Source organism: Triticum dicoccoides, chromosome 3A (assembly GCF_002162155.2).
Source record: "Triticum dicoccoides isolate Atlit2015 ecotype Zavitan chromosome 3A, WEW_v2.0, whole genome shotgun sequence".
Classification (NCBI taxonomy): Eukaryota; Viridiplantae; Streptophyta; class Magnoliopsida; order Poales; family Poaceae; genus Triticum; species Triticum dicoccoides.
Window position 1 is genome coordinate 8,883,090 of NC_041384.1, and position 19,148 is coordinate 8,902,237.

The window sequence follows — 19,148 nt, forward strand, 5'->3', positions numbered from 1 at the left end:
TATACAAAGTTGCAACAACAACAAAAGTACAGTTTTTCAGGCAATTTGTTTTAGTTTCTCAATTTCTATTATTGCAACTTGCAAGAAAAACTGAAATCTGTATATTGCGCGAGGGAAGGAAAAGAAGTACGTGCTTGTGTCCTAGGCTCCTAGCCCAGTAATTGCAGTGCCGCAGCATGCATGTTTCTCCATGGTTGGTGTGTCATTAATCTTGTTGTTGCATTGCAATGCAGTGCAGTGCAGCCATCACTGAGCAATTTATGGGAAAGGACTGCACCCAGCGTCCTGGCCAAGCGCATGCATGCGGGTACGAGCCAACCAGCGGTGAAACTACACCAAGGAATAACTGAGGGCACATGGCTGGCCAGCAATACGAAAAGGAACAAACACGGCATGTTGAGATAAGAACAAGGCTAACTAATAAACCAGAAATGCCACGCCCACCGTGGTAGATTTCCAACTCAGAACTCTGCAAGTCTGAATTACCAAGTGCATCACCAGCTGTAGAGGTTCTTAAAAAGCCAGGCAGTCAAGGACGCACGTAATCAGTCGGCCAGTTTTTAGTATTCATCAAGATTGCAGGTCTTTATATTCTCTAATCCAATTCAAGTGTTAGTATTCTCTAATCCATCGGAAAGTGTTTCCCTTGAGCAGAGCAGAACAGCCTGTGGGATGAGGCTGTGCGATGGCGGAAAGCGTCGTACCTCAACCCGAGAGGACGCCTTACGTGTTTATAGCCATGGGCGCACCTCCCTGATAGCGCATACAGTTTAGATTACATCTTGGAGAGGAAGCTAGATAGAGATGACTCTAGCTAACTACCTAACCGAATTACCAAGATATGCATAGCAAGATATGGTGCAGCAGCCCCTTGTAACGTACATAGCAATATGGTGTTTGACACCCTCCCTTAATCACAACTTCATCAAGTTGAGATTATACTTGAAGTTCTCAAAGCTTCGTATGGGCAAGGCTTTGGTAAACCCATCTGTAATCTAGTCCTTGGAATATATGAACCGAATGACTAGGAGTTTACTAGCAACTCTTTCTCTGACAAAATGAAAATCTATTTCAATATGTTTTGTTCTTGCATGAAAAACTAGATTTGCTGAGAGATAAGTTGCACCCAGATTGTCACACCACAGACATGGAGCTTGAGTAGTTCTCACACCAAGCTCCTTAAGAATAGATTGCACCCATATAATCTCTGAAGTAGCATTAGCTAGTGCCTTATATTTTGCCTTTGTGCTAGACCTGGAAACAGTAGCTTGTTTTCTGGCACACCAGGATATCAGATTAGATCCAAGAGAAACACTGCAAAACCGTCAGTGGAGCGACTATCATCCAAACATCCTGCCCAATCTGAGTCAGAGAACACACTAACAAGAGTGGAAGATGACTTGCTAAAATTAAGGCCAATGCTCATAGTATCTTTCACATATCTGACCATACGTTTTGCAGCAGTCAAATGAACTGTGGTTGGTGCATGAAGGAATTGACACACCTTGTTGACAGCAAAAGAAATATCAGGTCGTGTGAGAGTTAAATATTGAAGTGCACCCACTAGACTTCTGTATCTTGTGCCGTCTTCTGAGCTCAAGGGTGTTCCTTCTGTGAGAGACAATTTTTCTGTACTAGACAAAGGAGTAGTAGTAGGTTTACAGCCTTGCAACCCAGCTTTTATTACCAAATCATTTGCATACTTTTCTTGGGAGAGATGAAGTCCATCCTTGTGCTTCTTTACTTCAATCCCTAGGAAATAGTGCAAGTCCCCAAGATCCTTTAGAGCAAACCAAGCACTTAAGTCCTTCAACAGTCCTGTTATTGCCTCATCTGATGAACTTATGACAATAATATCATCAACATATATAAGAACAAATATTGATGTATTGGACTTATTGTAAATAAACAATGAAGTGTCAGACTTTGAAGGAACAAATCCAAGCATTTGCATCTTCTTGCTGAGACGAGAATACCATGCTCTAGGGGCCTGCTTCAATCCATACAATGCTTTATCAAGCCTGCATACGTGAGAGGGTGCATGTTTGTTTTCAAACCCAGGAGGTTGTTTCATGTAAACCTCCTCTTCCAGAACACCATGAAGGAACACTTTCTGTACGTCTAGCTGTCGAAGACTCCATCCCCTGGAAACAGCAATAGATAGGACAAGACGAATGGTTGACTAAAGGTGTCCTCATAGTCTATGACATATATTTGTTTAAAACCTTTAGCAACTAGCCTTGCCTTGTAGCGATCAATTGTTCCATCAGACTTTCTTTTAATCCTAAAAACCCATTTGCAATCAATGAGATTTTTACCTTGCCTTGGAGGAACTAAATGCCACGTTTTATTTTTCTGTAGTGCCACATATTCCTCATGCATTGCCTTTCTCCACTTCTCATCACCAAGGGCCTCCTCAAGTGTGTTGGGTTCACCTAGTTCACCTGTACAACAGATCATACCATATTTTGTTATGTGCTTGTAATTAACTGGCTTAGTTACCCCTGACTGCAATCGTGTGCGGCGCTGTGATGCAACGGAATTGTTCTGCACCATAGAAGATACGGCGAATGAGTCTTCCTGCGCCAGATCCGAGGCAGATCCTCCTGCACCAGTAGGTGTGGCAGGTTCTGCAGCTGGGTGATCTTTTATGGCTCGCGGCTGAGACGTTGGAGAAGAAACCGGCGCAGAAGATCCCATCCGACCAGCGGGCACGGGCTGGCAGAGATCTGCACTTGATCCTGCGCCTGCCGCAGCTGGGCCCACACCAGCCGATCGCCCCGCGTCACGCCGCTTGTAGACAGCCGGCTGGCTACCGAAGCGTGAGTCGATCGGGCCGATGGGAGCAGGGCGTGTGGCAGTCTCTGATTCGCGTGGACTGGTGGAGGCGCCACCACCAGCCACAGCTGGCCGCGTGGCCAGTGCGGAGCCGGTCGCTCCTGGCGTGCCGGATGCTGTCGCGCCAGGATCCGAGGTGGATCCGCCTGCCGCTGCTGACACGCTGGATCCCGAGGCGGATTCGCCTGCCGCAACTGGCGCGCCGGATCCCGAGGCGGATCTGCTCCCTCCACCGTGACACATGCGATATGGACAGTGTGTTGCACTGTTTTCTTCATTTTCTTCACCGTTTTCACCGCTATGATCTCCTGGGGCATCACAAGACCCATGCAAATGGTTAGGAGGATTAGTCAACAAATGATCATCGCAGTTATCGTGCCCCCCTTGATCATAACCAGAAAGGTGAGGTGGAAGAAGGAGGATTTCTTTGCGAAGTAAGGCGCCGGCATTGGGGTGTAGATCAGCAAAAGGGAACTTTGTCTCATCGAAAACAACATCTCTAGAGATGTAGACAGGACCAGTAGAGATGTCCAAGCATTTGACACCTTTGTGCTGAGCGCTATACCCAAGAAACGCACACTATTTGGAGCGAAACATAAGCTTGCGGTTGTTGTAAGGGCGGAGATTTGGCCAGCACGCGCATCCAAACACACAAAGAGATTTATAATCTGGTTTTGTGTGGAGAAGCCGTTTTATGGGAGTTTCATTGTTGATAACTCTACTAGGAAGCATGTTGATGATGTGAACGGCAGTAAGGAACGCTTCGTCCCAAAATTTTAAGGCCATCGAAGCTCCGGCCAAGAGGGCAAGGCCAACCTCAACGATGTTCCTATGCTTGCGTTCTGTAGACCCGTTTTGTTGGCGAGCGTGAGGGCATGACACATGATGGGAGATTCCTAGCATTTGGAAGAAGGAGTTTAATTTTTCGTATTCTCCTCCCCAGTCTGATTGGACAGCAAGAATTTTCCTGTCAAACTGGCGTTCACAAGCGCCTGAAAGTTTTTAAAAACTTGGAACACTTCTGACCTTTTTTTAAGAAGGTAGTTCCAGGAAAACTTGCTATAGTCATCAATAAGGTAACATAGTATGTGTGTCTACCAACGGAGCTTGGGGCAGGACCCCACACATCAGAAAAGATTAACTGTAATGGTTGAGTAGAAACACTGATGGACACGGGATAAGGGAGTTGATGACTTTTTGCTTTCTGACAAGCATCACAAATGGTTTCAACATTGCGCTCACCAACAAATGGGAGCTTATTCTTTTTAAGTAAACGATCAACTAAGGAAAATGAAGCATGCCCTAAACGGTCGTGCCATCTTGTGGCTGAAAGCTTGATAGCACCACAAGCTTGTTTATTGTATCTTCGAAGCTCCGGAATCAACGGATAGAGGCCTCGAACGCATCTACCTCGATAGAGAGTTTTCCTCGTGACCTAATCCTTGATCAAAAAGAAGGGGTCAAACTCAATATAAACATGATTGTCAAGGGTGATTCGATGGACAGATAGAAGATTCTTGTCGGTGCTAGGGACATGCAAAATTTTCCTAAGATGAAATTGTCTACATGGGGTACGAAAAACTGAATGACCCATGAGATAGACTCTAGCTAACCACCTAACCGAATTACCAAGATATGCATAGCAAGATATGGTGCAGCAGCCCCTTGTAACATACACAGCAATATGGTGTTTGACAAAGGCCATGAGAAGCTAGCTGATCTGTTGTTTGTCGTCATAATTGTTTCATCTGTTGTTCAAGTGTGGTGCTATATTAGACTGGCCAAGTTACCAAGTAGACAAAGAATTCATCTGTCAGCGTGAGAAATTCTGACAAACCCTTCAAACAAAAAAATACTACCATTAAGATTCATAATGCAGAAATAACCGAGGGCCGGAGAAATCAGATGGAATATAACAAACAGAGGGCCGGAGAGCTGTACCGTCCAACATGGTTGTAGGAAGCACCAGGTACAGGTGAAGGAAGGCAAGGAAACAAGTAGATAATCTTCGATGTTAGAGATGAAAACGAGATGAACTGTAAGCTAACCTCTCAGTTAGTAATATAATATAAGCATCCATCTCAGTTGATAGTTTCTAGTACTGCTGAACGAATTACAGAGAAGTTAAGTAGCTGACCGAATAACGTTCGGCTTGGGATGGACAGATGTTGGAGCCTGCTTCGGTCATGCGTTCCAACAACAAAGATCACAGTCGCATCACGCGTGTTCTCTTCTCTTCTCCTTGCAGCATACTGAGACTTGCGAAAAGTGCAAGCAGCAACCGAGCTCCACGGAGCTCTTTATTTTTCTTTGGGAGAAGTATATTTTTCGTCCATCAACTCTTTCAAAAGTATAGAAATGGTCCCTCAATTGAAAACCAGCAAAATTTGATCCCTCAACTATTCAAATCGGATAAGTTTAGTCCCTCATACCGCTTTGACTGTTTTTTTTTTTCAGACGGAGAGTGGTTTTGACAAAAACTAGATGCATTGTACAGGCTGGGCGGCCACATGAGCGTGTACAAATCTGCAGGGTCCCACATGTCAGCCTTAGGAAGAAAGAATAATAGCTTAAAATAAAATGCATTTGCATAGGTTTTGAATTTAATACCGGAAACAAGCTAGATCAGTAGGTAACCACCACACCACGAATACTATGTAGTATACACAGACAAGTATAAAATCTTTTGTAGTTTTGCAGATATTAAGTATGTTGACTCGTCTGCAACAGCATTCCATGTTCGAGTATAAGAAGAAAAAAATAATAAGAAAGTATCTCTCAGTATAAGGATATATGAAATGATGAAGCTGAATTCTATTTGTATCCATTATCATGTCAGGTGCGTTTTGATAAATATGAAATACAGTGTGTTTGTCCGCATCATAAAAATGCTTACTCGCCCATGCTTACACTTAGCACGAGGTTTCCCTTTCGAGTCAGTCGACACATGATATATTTTTTGCACGTCTTTTATTTTTTAGACCGTACTATGTTCAAGTTTCGACCATTAATAGGCTAGTCCCACTGTTCCAAACAAAAACCAGTCCACATCAGCAAAAAAATCAGCCAAAGTGGTATGAGAGACTAAACTTATCCGGTTTTAAAAATTGAGGGACTACAGTTTGCTGATTTTAGAGTTGAGGGACCATTTCTATACTTTCAAAAAAATTGAGGGACGAAAAATATACTTATCCCTTTTTCTTTCAATGGAAATACTTTTTCACACTTCAAAAAAATCTGAAAAAATATATACAAATAGATGTATGTTTGTAGTATACATGGGTAAAATTTCATAACACTAGTAGAAAAAGGGTCAAATGTGAAGCACATTAGTGCCGGTTTGAATTTGAGTCGGCACTAATGTGTGCATTAGTGCCGGTTCCAACGGCTAGCCGGCCGCTCTCTTTAGTACCGGTTCGTGGCGAACCTTTAGCACCGGTTCGTGCCACGAACCGGTACTAAAGTGAGTGGTGGTAGGATGTCAGTCCGGGGCCCCTCCAGCACCTTTAGTACCGGGTCATATCACGAACCGGTACTAAAGGTCATCCTACATAGACCCTTCGTCCACCTGAGCTCGCTCTGTTCTTCCCCTTTGTACCCGAATTGCATAGGTGACAAGAAAAAGCTGGACACCACACTGGAATTTCTACAATGGAAGGCAGAGAATGGTGTATCTGACAAGGGATTTGGAAAGTTGCTGGTAATGATAAAGAATATGCTTCCAAAGAACACCGAATTGCCTGAGAGTACGTACGAAGCAAAGAAGGCTGTCTGCCCTCTAGGGTTAGAGGTGCAGAAGATACATGCATGCCCTAATGATTGCATCCTCTACCGCGGTGAGTACGAGGATTTGAACACCTGCCCAGTATGCGGTGCATTGCGCTATAAGATCAGCCGCGATGACCCTGATGATGTCGAGGGCGAGCGCCCCAGGAAGAAGATTCCTGCCAAGGTGATGTAGTATGCTCCTATAATACCATGGTTGAAACGTTTGTTCCAAAACAAAGAGCATGCCAAGGCGATGCGATGGCACAGAGAAGACCGTAAGAAAGACGGAAAGTTGAGAGTACCCGCTGACGGGTCGTAGTGGAGAAAATTCGAAAGAAAGTACGGGAAGGAGTTTGCAAATGACGCAAGGAACGTATGGTTTGGTCTAAGCGCAGATGACATTAATCCTTTTAGGGAGCAGAGCAGCAACCATAGCACCTGGCCTGTGACTCTATGTTTGTATAACCTTACTCCTTGGTTGTGCATGAAGCGGAAGTTCATTATGATGCCAGTGCTCATCCAAGGCCCTAAGCAACCCGGCAACGACATTGATGTGTACCTAAGGCCATTAGTTGAAGAACACTTACAACTGTGGAATGGAACAGGTGTACGTGCGTGGGATGAGCACATGGGGGAAGAATTTGACCTAAAGGCGTTGCTGTTCGTGACCATCAATGATTGGCCTGCTCTCAGTAACCTTTCAGGACAGAAAAATAAGGGATACCGCGCATGCACGCACTGTTTGGACGATACCGACAATATATATTTGGCTAATTGTAAGAAGAATGTGTACCTGAGACATCATCGATTTCTTCCGAGCAGGCATCCCATAGGAAAGAAAGGCAAGAATTTCAAAGGTGAGGCGGATCACTGGACGAAGCCTCGCCACCGTACTGGTGCCGATGTACATGATATGGTGAAGGATTTGAAGGTGGTCTTTGGAAAGGGTCCTGCTGGACAACCTGTTCCGAATGACGCTGACGGACGCGCACCCATGTGGAAGAAGAAATCTATATTTTGAGACCTGCCCTATTGGAAAGACCTAGAGGTCCGCTCCGCAATCGACATGATGCACGTGACGAAGAATCTTTGTGTGACCCTGCTTGGCTTCTTGGGCGTGTATGGAAAGACAAAAGATACACCTGAGGCACGAGAGGACCAGCAACGTATGCACGGAAAAGACGGCATACATCAGGGTCATGCAAGCTACGCTCTTACCAAAGAAGAGAAAGAAATCTTCTTTGAATGCCTGCTCAGTATTAAGGTACCGTCTGGCTTCTCGTCGAATATAAAGGGAATAATAAACATGGCAGAGAAAAAGTTCCAGAACCTAAAGTCTCATGACTGCCACGTGATTATGACGCAACTGCTTCCGGTTGCATTGAGGGGGCTTCTACCGGAAAACGTTCGATTAGCCATTGTGGAGCTATGTGCATTCCTCAATGCAATCTCTCAGAAGGTAATCGATCCAGAAATCATACCAAGGTTAGAGAATGATTTGGTGCAATGTCTTGTCAGTTTCGAGTTGGTGTTCCCACCATCCTTCTTCAACATCATGACGCACGTCCTAGTTCACCTATGTGAAGAGATTAACATTTTGGGTCCTGTATTTCTACACAATATGTTCCCCTTTGAGAGGTTCATGGAAGTCTTAAAGAAATATGTTCATAACCGTGCTAGGCCAGAAGGAAGCATCTCCAAGGGCCATGAAAATGAGGAGGTCATTGAGTTTTATATTGACTTTATTCCTGACCTTAAGCCGATTGGTGTTCCTGAATCGCGGCATAAGGACAGACTGGATGGAAAAGGCACGCTAGGAGGGAAACAAATAATATGTATGGATGAACATTCTCTCACTGAAGTACACTACACAATTCTACAGAATTCCGCCTTGGTGGCTCCGTATATGGATGAACACAAGAATTTGCTACGCTCCAAACACCCGGAGCGGTTTGATCACTGGATTACATGTGAACAAACCAGGAGTTTCGCCAGCTGGTTGCAGACACGTACCATGCATGACGCCTCTATTGAAGATGACCTGTACTTGCTGTCTCAGTTACCATCTTTGAATATAATGACTTTCAAAGGATACGAGATAAATAGTAATACATTTTACACGATCGCCCAAGATAAGAAGAGTACCAACCAAAACAGTGGTGTCCGCTTTGATGCAGAAACCAAGACGAGAAAGGATGTTGGAAATATGCCCTAGAGGCAATAATAAAAGCATTATTATTATATTTCCTTGTTCATGATAATTGTCTTTATTCATGCTATAATTGTGTTATCAGGAAATCGTAATACATGTGTGAATAATAGACACCAACATGTCCCTAGTAAGTCTCTAGTTGACTAGCTCGTTGATCAACAGATAGTCATGGTTTCCTGACTATGGACATTGGATGTCATTGATAACGAGATCACATCATTAGGAGAATGATGTGATGGACAAGACCCAATCCTAAACATAGCATAAGATCGTATAGTTCGTTTGCTAGAGTTTTCCAATGTCAAGTATCTTTTCCTTAGACCATGAGATCGTGTAACTCCCGGATACCATAGGAGTGCTTTGGGTGTGCCAAACGTCACAACGTAACTGGGTGACTATAACGGTATACTATGGGTATCTTCGAAAGTGTCTGTTGGGTTGACACGGATCAAGACTGGGATTTGTCACTCCGTATGACGGAGAGGTATCACTGGGCCCACTCGGTAATGCATCATCATAATGAGCTCAAAGTGACCAAGTGTGGTCACGGGATCATGCATTACGGTACGAGTAAAGTGACTTGCCGGTAATGAGATTGAACGAGGTATTGGGATACCGACGATCGAATCTCGGGCAAGTAACATACCAATTGACGAAGGGAATTGTATACGGGATTAATTGAATCCTCAACATCGTGGTTCATCCGATGAGATCATTGAGGAGCATGTGGGAGCCAACATGGGTATCCAGATCGCGCTGTTGGTAATTGACCGGAGAGCGATCTCGGTCATGTCTACATGTCTCCCGAACCCGTAGGGTCTACACACTTAAGGTTCGGTGATGCTAGGGTTGTAGGGATATGTATATGCAGTAACCCAAATGTTGTTCGGAGTCCCGGATGAGATCCCGGACGTCACGAGGAGTTCCGGAATGGTCCGGAGGTAAAGAATTATATATAGGAAGTGCTATTTCGGGCATCGGGACAAGTTTCGGGGTTACCGGTATTGTACCGGGACCACCGGAAGGGTCCCGGGGGTCCACCGGGTGGGGCCACCTGCCCCGTGGGGCCACATGGGCTGTAGGGGGTGCGCCTTGGCCTATATGGGCCAAGGGCACCAGCCCCAAGAGGCCCATGCGCCTAGGGTTCAAGGAAGGGAAGAGTCCCAAAGGGGGAAGGCACCTCCTAGGTGCCTTGGGGAGGAGGGATTTCTCCCTTGGCCGCACACCCCTAGGAGATTGGATCCCCTAGGGCCCCCCCCCTTGGACTCCCTATATATAGTGGGGAAAGGAGGGCCTCTCACAACACGCCTTTGGTGCCTCCCTCTCCCTCTCCAACACATCCTCCTCCTCCATAGTGCTTAGCGAAGCCCTGCCGGAGTACTGCAGCTCCATCACCACCACGCCGTCGTGCTGCTGCTGGAGCCATCTCCCTCAACCTCTCCTTCCCCCTTGCTGGATCAATAAGAAGGAGACGTTACGCTGACCGTACGTGTGTTGAATGCGAAGGTGCCGTCCGTTCGGCGCTAGGATCTCCGGTGATTTGGATCACGTCGAGTACGACTTCCTCATCCCTGTTCTTTGAATGCTTCCGCGCGTGATCTACAAAGGTATGTAGATGCAATCCAATCACTCGTTGCTAGATGAACTCATAGATGGATCTTGGTGAAACCATAGGAAAATTTTTGTTTTCTGCAACGTTCCTCAACAGTACATGCACAAGTTGCATAAGGTGGCTGGCGGGTGTCTGTCTCTCCCACTTTAGTTGGAGCGGATTCGATGAAAAGGGTCCTTATGAAGGGTAAATAGAAGTTGACAAATCATGTTGTGGCTTTCACGTAGGTAAGAAAATGTTCTTGCTAGAACCCTATTTCAGCCACGTAAAACTTGCAACAACAATTAGAGGACGTCTAACTTGTTTTTGCAGCAAGTGTTCTGTGATGTGATATGGCCAAAGTTATGATGAATGATGAATGATATATATGTGATGTATGAGATGTTCATGTATTGTAATAGGAATCACGACTTGCATGTCGATGAGTATGACAACCGGCAGGAGCCATAGGAGTTGTCTTTATTTTTGTATGACCTGCGTGTCATTGAGAAACGCCATGTAAATTACTTTACTTTATTGCTAAACGCGTTAGCCTTAGTAGTAGAAGTAATAGTTGGCAAGCAACTTCATGGAGACACGATGATGGAGATCATGGTGTCATGCCGGTGACAAGATGATCATGGAGCTCCAAGATGGAGATCAAAGGAGCTATGTGATATTGGCCATATCATGTCACTATTATTATTTGATTGCATGTGATGTTTATCATGTTTTTGCATCTTGTTTGCTTAGAATGACGGTAGTAAATAAGATGATCCCTCATAATAATTTCAAGAAAGTGTTCCTGTTGGAAATATGCCCTAGAGGCAATAATAAAAGCATTATTATTATATTTCCTTGTTCATGATAATTGTCCTTTATTCATGCTATAATTGTGTTATCCGGAAATCGTAATACATGTGTGAATAATAGACACCAACATGTCCCTAGTACCTCTAGTTGACTAGCTCGTTGATCAACAAATAGTCATGGTTTCCTGACTATGGACATTGGATGTCATTGATAACAGGATCACATCATTAGGAGAATGATGTGATGGACAAGACCCAATCCTAAACATAGCATAAGATCATATAGTTCGTTTGCTAGAGTTTTCCAATGTCAAGTATCTTTTCCTTAGACCATGAGATCGTGTAACTCCCGGATACCGTAGGAGTGCTTTGGTGTACCAAACATCACAACGTAACTGGGTGACTATAAAGGTATACTACGGGTATCTCCGAAAGTGTCTGTTGGGTTGACACAGATCAAGACTGGGATTTGTCACTCCGTATGACGGAGAGGTATCACTGGGCCCACTCGGTAATGCATCATCATAATGAGCTCCAAGTGACCAAGTGTCTGGTCAAGGGATCATGCATTACGGTACGAGTAAAGTGACTTGCCGGTAACGAGATTGAACGAGGTATTGGGATACCGACGATCGGATCTCGGGCAAGTAACATACCGATTGACAAAGGGAATTGTATACGGGGTTGCTTGAATCCTCGACATCGTGGTTCATCCGATGAGATCATCGAGGAGCATGTGGGAGCCAACATGGGTATCCAGATCCTGCTGTTGGTTATTGACCGGAGAGCGATCTCGGTCATGTCTACATGTCTCCCGAACCCGTAGGGTCTACACACTTAAGGTTCGGTGACGCTAGGGTTGTAGGGATATGTATATGCAGTAACCTGAATGTTGTTCGGAGTCCCGGATGAGATCTCGGACGTCACGAGGAGTTCCGGAATGGTCCGGAGGTAAAGAATTATATATATGAAGTGCTATTTCGGCCATCGGGACAAGTTTCGGGGTCACCGGTATTGTACCGGGACCACCGGAAGGGTCCCGGCGGTCCACCGGGTGGGGCCACCTATCCCGGAGGGCCCCATGGGCTGAAGTGGGAAGGGATCCAGCCCAAAGTGGGCTGGGGCGCCACTTCCCCCTAGGGCCCATGCGCCTAGGGTGGGGGAAACCCTAAAGGAAGAGTCCTAGGAGGGGAAGGCACCTCCTAGGTGCCTTGGGGAGGAGGGATTCCTCCCCTTGGCTGCACCCCCCTAGGAGATTGGATCTCCTAGGGCCAGCGCCCCCCCTTGGCCCTCCTATATATAGTGGGGAGATGGAGGACTTTTGACCCCATGCCTTTGGTGCCTCCCTCTCCCTCTCCAACACATCCTCCTCCATAGTGCTTGGCGAAGCCCTGCCGGAGTACTGCAGCTCCACCACCACCACGCCGTCGTGCTGCTGTTGGAGCCATCTTCCTCAACCTCTCCTTCCCCCTTGCTGGATCAAGAAGAAGGAGACATTACGCTGACTGTACGTGTGTTGAACGCGGAGGTGCCGTCCGTTCGGCGCTAGGATCTCCGGTGATTTGGATCACATCGAGTACGCCTTCCTCATCCCCGTTCTTTGAACGCTTCCGCGCATGATCTACAAAGGTATGTAGATGCAATCCGATCACTCGTTTCTAGATGAACTCCTAGATGGATCTTGGTGAAACCGTAGGAAAATTTTTGTTTTCTGCAACGTTCCCCAACAGTTCCCCCTAACTGTGCATCGTTGCGACAGTTCGTTGTTTCGAAGCACCACGTGATGATCGGGTGTGATAGATTCGAACGTTCACATACAACGGGTGTAAGACATATTTACACATGCAAACACTTAGGTTGACTTGACGAGCCTAGCATGTACATACATGGCCTCGGAACACAGAAGACCGAAAGGTCGAGCATGAGTCGTATAGAAGATACGATCAATATGAAGATGCTCACCGATGTTGACTAGTCCGTCTCACGTGATGATCGGACACGGCCTGGTTAACTCGGATCATGTTATACTTAGATTACAGGAGGGATGTCTATCTAAGTGGGAGTTCATTGAATAATTTGATTAGATGAACTTAATTATCATGAACTTAGTCTAAAATTTTACAATATGTCTTGTAGATCAAATGGCCAACGTAGTCCTCAACTTCAACGCGTTCCTAGAGAAAACCAAGCTGAAAGACAATGGCAGCAACTACACGGACTGGGTCCGGAACCTGAGGATCATCCTCATAGCTGCCAAGAAAGATTATGTCCTACAAGCACCGCTGGGTGACGCACCTGTTCTCCCTGCAGAACAAGACGTTATGAACGCTTGGCAGGCACGTACCGATGACTACTCCCTCGTTCAGTGTGGCATGCTTTACAGCTTAGAGCCGGGGCTCCAAAAGCGTTTTGAGAGACACGGAGCATATGAGATGTTCGAAGAGCTAAAAATGGTTTTCCAAGCTCATGCCCGGGTCGAGAGATATCAAGTCTCCGACAAGTTCTTCAGCTGTAAGATGGAGGAAAACAGTTCTGTCAGTGAGCACATACTCACTATGTTTGGGTTGCATAACCGCTTGACTCAGCTGGGAGTTAATCTCCTGGATGACGCGGTCATTGACAGAATCCTTCAGTCGCTTCCACCGAGCTACAAGAGCTTTGTGATGAACTTCAATATGCAGGGGATGGAAAAGACCATTCCTGAAGTATTTGGAATGCTGAAATCAGCAGAGGTAGAAGTCAAAAAGGAATATCAAGTGTTGATGGTGAATAAAACCACTAAGTTCAAGAAAGGCAAGTGTAAGAAAGCCTTCAAGAAGGACGGCAAGGGAGTTGCCGCGCCCGGCAAGCAAGCTGCCGGGAAGAAGCCAAAGAATGGACCCAAGCCCGAGACTGAGTGCTTTTATTGCAAGGAAAGTGGTCACTGGAAGCGGAACTGCCCCAAATACTTAGCGGACAAGAAGGCCGGCAAAACGAAAGGTATATGTGATATACATGTAATTGATGTGTACCTTACTAGTACTCGTAGTAGCTCCTGGGTATTTGATACCGGTGCAGTTGCTCACATTTGTAACTCAAAGCAGGAGCTGCGGAATAAGCGGAGACTGGCGAAAGGACGAGGTGACGATGCGCATCGGGAATGGTTCCAAGGTCGATGTGATCGCCGTCGGCACGCTACCTCTACATTTACCTACGGGATTAGTTTTGAACCTCAATAATTGTTATTTAGTACCAAGTTTGAGCATGAACAATGTATCAGGATCTCGTTTAATATGAGATGGCTACTCATTTAAATCCGAGAATAATGGTTGTTCTATTTATATGAGAGATATGTTTTATGGGCATGCTCCGATGGTGAATGGTTTATTCTTAATGAATCTCGAGCGTAATGCTACACATATTCATAGTGTGAATACCAAAAGATGTAAGATTGAGAATGATAGTCCCACATACTTGTGGCACTGCCGCCTTGGTCACATAGGTGTCAAACGCATGAAGAAGCTCCATGCAGATGGACTTTTAGAGTCTCTTAATTACGAATCATTTGACACGTGCGAACCATGCCTCATGGGTAAAATGACCAAGACTCCCTTCTCAGGAACAATGGAGCGAGCAACCAACTTATTGGAAATCATACATACTGATGTGTGCGGTCCAATGAGCGTTGAGGCTCGCGGTGGCTATCATTATGTTCTCACCCTCACTGATGACTTGAGTAGATATGGGTATGTCTACTTAATGAAACACAAGTCTGAGACCTTTGAAAAGTTCAAGGAATTTCAGAGTGAGGTTGAGAATCAACGTGACAGGAAAATCAAGTTCCTGCGATCAGATCGTGGAGGAGAATACTTGAGTCACGAGTTTGGCACACACTTAAGAAAATGTGGAATAGTTTCACAACTCACGCCGCCTGGAACACCTCAGCGTAATGGTGTGTCCGAACGTCGTAATCGCACTCTATTAGATATGGTGCGATCTATGATGTCTCTTGCCGATTTATCGCTATCTTTTTGGGGGTATGCTTTAGAGACTGCCGCATTCACTTTAAATAGGGCTCCGTCGAAATCCGTTGAGACGACACCATATGAATTATGGTTTGGGAAGAAAACTAAGCTGTCATTTCTAAAAGTTTGGGGATGCAATGCTTATGTCAAGAAACTTCAACCTGAAAAGCTCGAACCCAAATCGGAAAAATGCGTCTTCATAGGATACCCTAAAGAAACTATTGGGTATACCTTCTACCTCAGATCCGAAGGCAAGATCTTTGTTGCCAAGAATGGGCCCTTTCTAGAGAAAGAGTTTCTCTCGAAAGAAGTAAGTGGGAGGAAAGTAGACCTTGATGAAGTATTACCTCTTGAACCGGAAAATGGCGCAACTCAAGAAAATGTTTCTGAGGTGCCTGCACCGACAAGAGAGGTAGTTAATGATGATGATCAAGATACTTCTAATCAAGCTCCTACTGAAATTCGAAGGTCCACAAGGACACGTTCCGCACCAGAGTGGTACGGCAACCCTGTCTTGGAAATCATGTTGTTAGACAACGGTGAACCTTCTAACTATGAAGAAGCAATGGCGGGCCCGGATTCTGACAAATGGCTAGAAGCCATGAAATCCGAGATAGGATCCATGTATGAAAACGAAGTATGGACTTTGACTGACTTGCCAGTTGAGCGGTGGGCCATAGAAAATAAATGGATCTTTAAGAAGAAGACAGACGCGGATGGTAATGTGACCATCTATAAAGCTCGACTTGTCGCTAAGGGTTATCGACAAGTTCAAGGGGTTGACTACGATGAGACTTTCTCACCGGTAGCGAAGCTAAAGTCCATATGAATCATGTTAGCAATTGCCGCATTCTATGATTATGAAATATGGCAAATGGACGTTAAAACGGCATTCCTTAATGGTTTCCTTAAGAAAGAATTGTATATGATGCAGCCGGAAGGTTTTGTTGATCCTAAGAATGCTGACAAGGTGTGCAAGCTCCAACGCTCGATTTATGGGCCGGTGCAAGCATCTCGGAGTTGGAACATTCGCTTTGATGAGATGATCAAAGCGTTTGGGTTTACGCAGACTTATGGAGAAGCCTGCGTTTACAAGAAAGTGAGTGGGAGCTCTGTAGCATTTCTCATATTATATGTAGATGACATACTTTTGATGGGAAATGATATAGAACTCTTGGACAGCATTAAGGCCTACTTGAATAAAATTTTTTCAATGAAGGACCTTGGAGAAGCTGCTTATATATTAGGCATCAAGATCTACAGAGATAGATCAAGACGCCTCATAGGTCTTTCACAAAGCACATACCTTGATAAGATATTGAAGAAGTTCAATATGGATCAGTCTAAGAAGGGGTTCTTGCCTGTGTTGCAAGGTGTCAAATTGAGCTCAGCTCAATGTCCGACCACGGCAGAAGATATAGAAGAGATGAGTGTCATCCCCTATGCCTCAGCCATACATTCTATTATGTATGCCATGCTCTGTACCAGACCTGATGTAAACCTTGCCGTAAGTTTGGTAGGTAGGTACCAAAGTAATCCTGGCAAGGAACACTGGACAGCGGTCAAGAATATCCTGAAGTACCTGAGGAAATGTTTCTCATTTATGAAGGTGACGAAGAGCTCGTCGTAAAAGGTTACATCGATGCTAGCTTCGACACAGATCTGGATGAGTCTAAGTCACAAACCGGATACGTGTATATTTTGAATGGTGGGGCAGTAAGCTGGTGCAGTTGCAAGCAGAGCGTCGTGGCGGGATCTACATGTGAAGCGGAGTACATGGCAGCCTCGGAGGCAGCACATGAAGCAATTTGGGTGAAGGAGTTCATCACCGACCTAGGAGTCATACCAAATGCGTCGGGGCCAATCAAACTCTTCTGTGACAACACTGGAGCTATTGCACTTGCCAAGGAGCCCAGGTTTCACAAGAAGACGAGGCACATCAAGTGTCGCTTCAACTCCATTCGTGAAAATGTTCAAGATGGAGACATAGATATTTGTAAAATACATACAGACCTGAATATAGCAGATCCGTTGACTAAACCTCTCCCTAGAGCAAAACATGATCAACACCAGAATTCCATGGGTGTTCGATTCATCACATGTAACTAGATTATTGACTCTAGTGCAAGTGGGAGACTGTTGGAAATATGCCCTAGAGGCAATAATAAAAGCATTATTATTATATTTCCTTGTTCATGATAATTGTCTTTATTCATGCTATAATTGTGTTATCCAGAAATCGTAATACATGTGTGAATAATAGACACCAACATGTCCCTAGTAAGCCTCTAGTTGACTAGCTCGTTGATCAACAGATAGTCATGGTTTCCTGACTATGGACATTGGATGTCATTGATAACGAGATCACATCATTAGGAGAATGATGTGATGGACAAGACCCAATCCTAAACATAGCATAAGATCGTATAGTTCGTTTGCTAGAGTTTTCCAATGTCAAGTATCGTATAGTCATGGTTTTCCTATTGTTGGGCCAGGATGCAGGCCCACAAAGGCCCAGTAGGCCCATAGGGCAGCACAGAACATTTAGGCCCAGTAGGCCTGCTTTGGAGAGGAGCTCGAGGGAGCTACCGCACTGGGGCTTATAAACCAGTGCGGAAGCCCCTCGGCTAGCGAGGTGGGACTAAACATTTCGCACCGCACCTGCGCCAGCGCACCCCCTTTAGTACCGGGTAGTGGCTCAAACCGGTACTAAAGGGGGGGGTCTTTAGTACCGGTTGGAGCCATCACCCGATACTAAAGGGGTGCCGTTCCCGCCGCTTGGCCTGGCCAAAACAGACCTTTAGTACCGGTTGGTGGCTCCAGCCGGTACTAAAGGTTGTTCTATATAAGAAAACACTTCAAAAAATTTGTCAGTTTCTCATCTCTGCCTCTGCTTCTTTCTCCTCTGCCCCGTCGCCGCCGCCCCTCATCGCTGACCCCGTTGCCGTCCGTCGCCGTCGCCGTCACCGTCCCCGTCGTCCCCGTCGCCGCGCCGCGCCGCGTCGCCGCGCCCTGCCCTGTCCTCCCGTCGTCCCCGCCCGGCCCGTCGCCGCCCCATCCCCGTCGTCGCCCCCCGTCGTCGCGCCTCGCCGGTGAGCTCCTGCCCCGGCCGCCATGTACCACACACACACACACACACAATCTTTCTGTTTTTTAGTTATAGAATTATTAGAAATGTTAGTTATATAGAAATGTTTTTTAGTTATAGAAATATTAGAAATGTTAGTTATATAGAAATATTAGAAATGTTAGTTATATAGAAATGTTAGTTATATAGAAATATTAGAAATGTTAGTTATATAGAAATGTTAGTTATATTAGAAATGTTAGTTATATAGAAATGTTAGTTATATAGAAATGTTTTTTAGTTATAGAAATATTAAAAAAGTTAGTTTTAGTTATAGAAATATTAGAAATGTTAGTTTTAGTTATAAAATTTAGAATTTGCATATATGAAATCACAATCCATCATTTAAAAAATGTTACTTTACTTTTGCGGCATATAGTATTTGTTGTCGACGATGCCTGGCCCGCATCCTCGCCGTCGACCCGTTCGCGACGACGTCCTGCTTCAGAGGACCCATGTCCGGGACTGGGCTCCGCCGGGCTAGCACTGGGAGGTGCTACCTTCAGGGGCGCGACGCTTGGTGAGGAACCCGGCCCCGAGTCCCGTCGTCGGCCCTCATCTCCTTTGGTGGCGTTCGCGTGGGCCACTTTCGGTGCAGAGGGAGCCGGCCCCGCCGGAGGTGGTACGTCGCCGTGTCAGGGAGGAGGACGAGCACGTCCATCGCTATACATGGCTTCTATGGACGTCAGGTTCTCCAATACCTGGCAGGTTCTTTAGGGAGATCACCCGAGCTATGATCCAGTGATGGTTCCTTCACTTTGGTTGTCCACCGCCTAGATTACTCTCTAGTATTCGA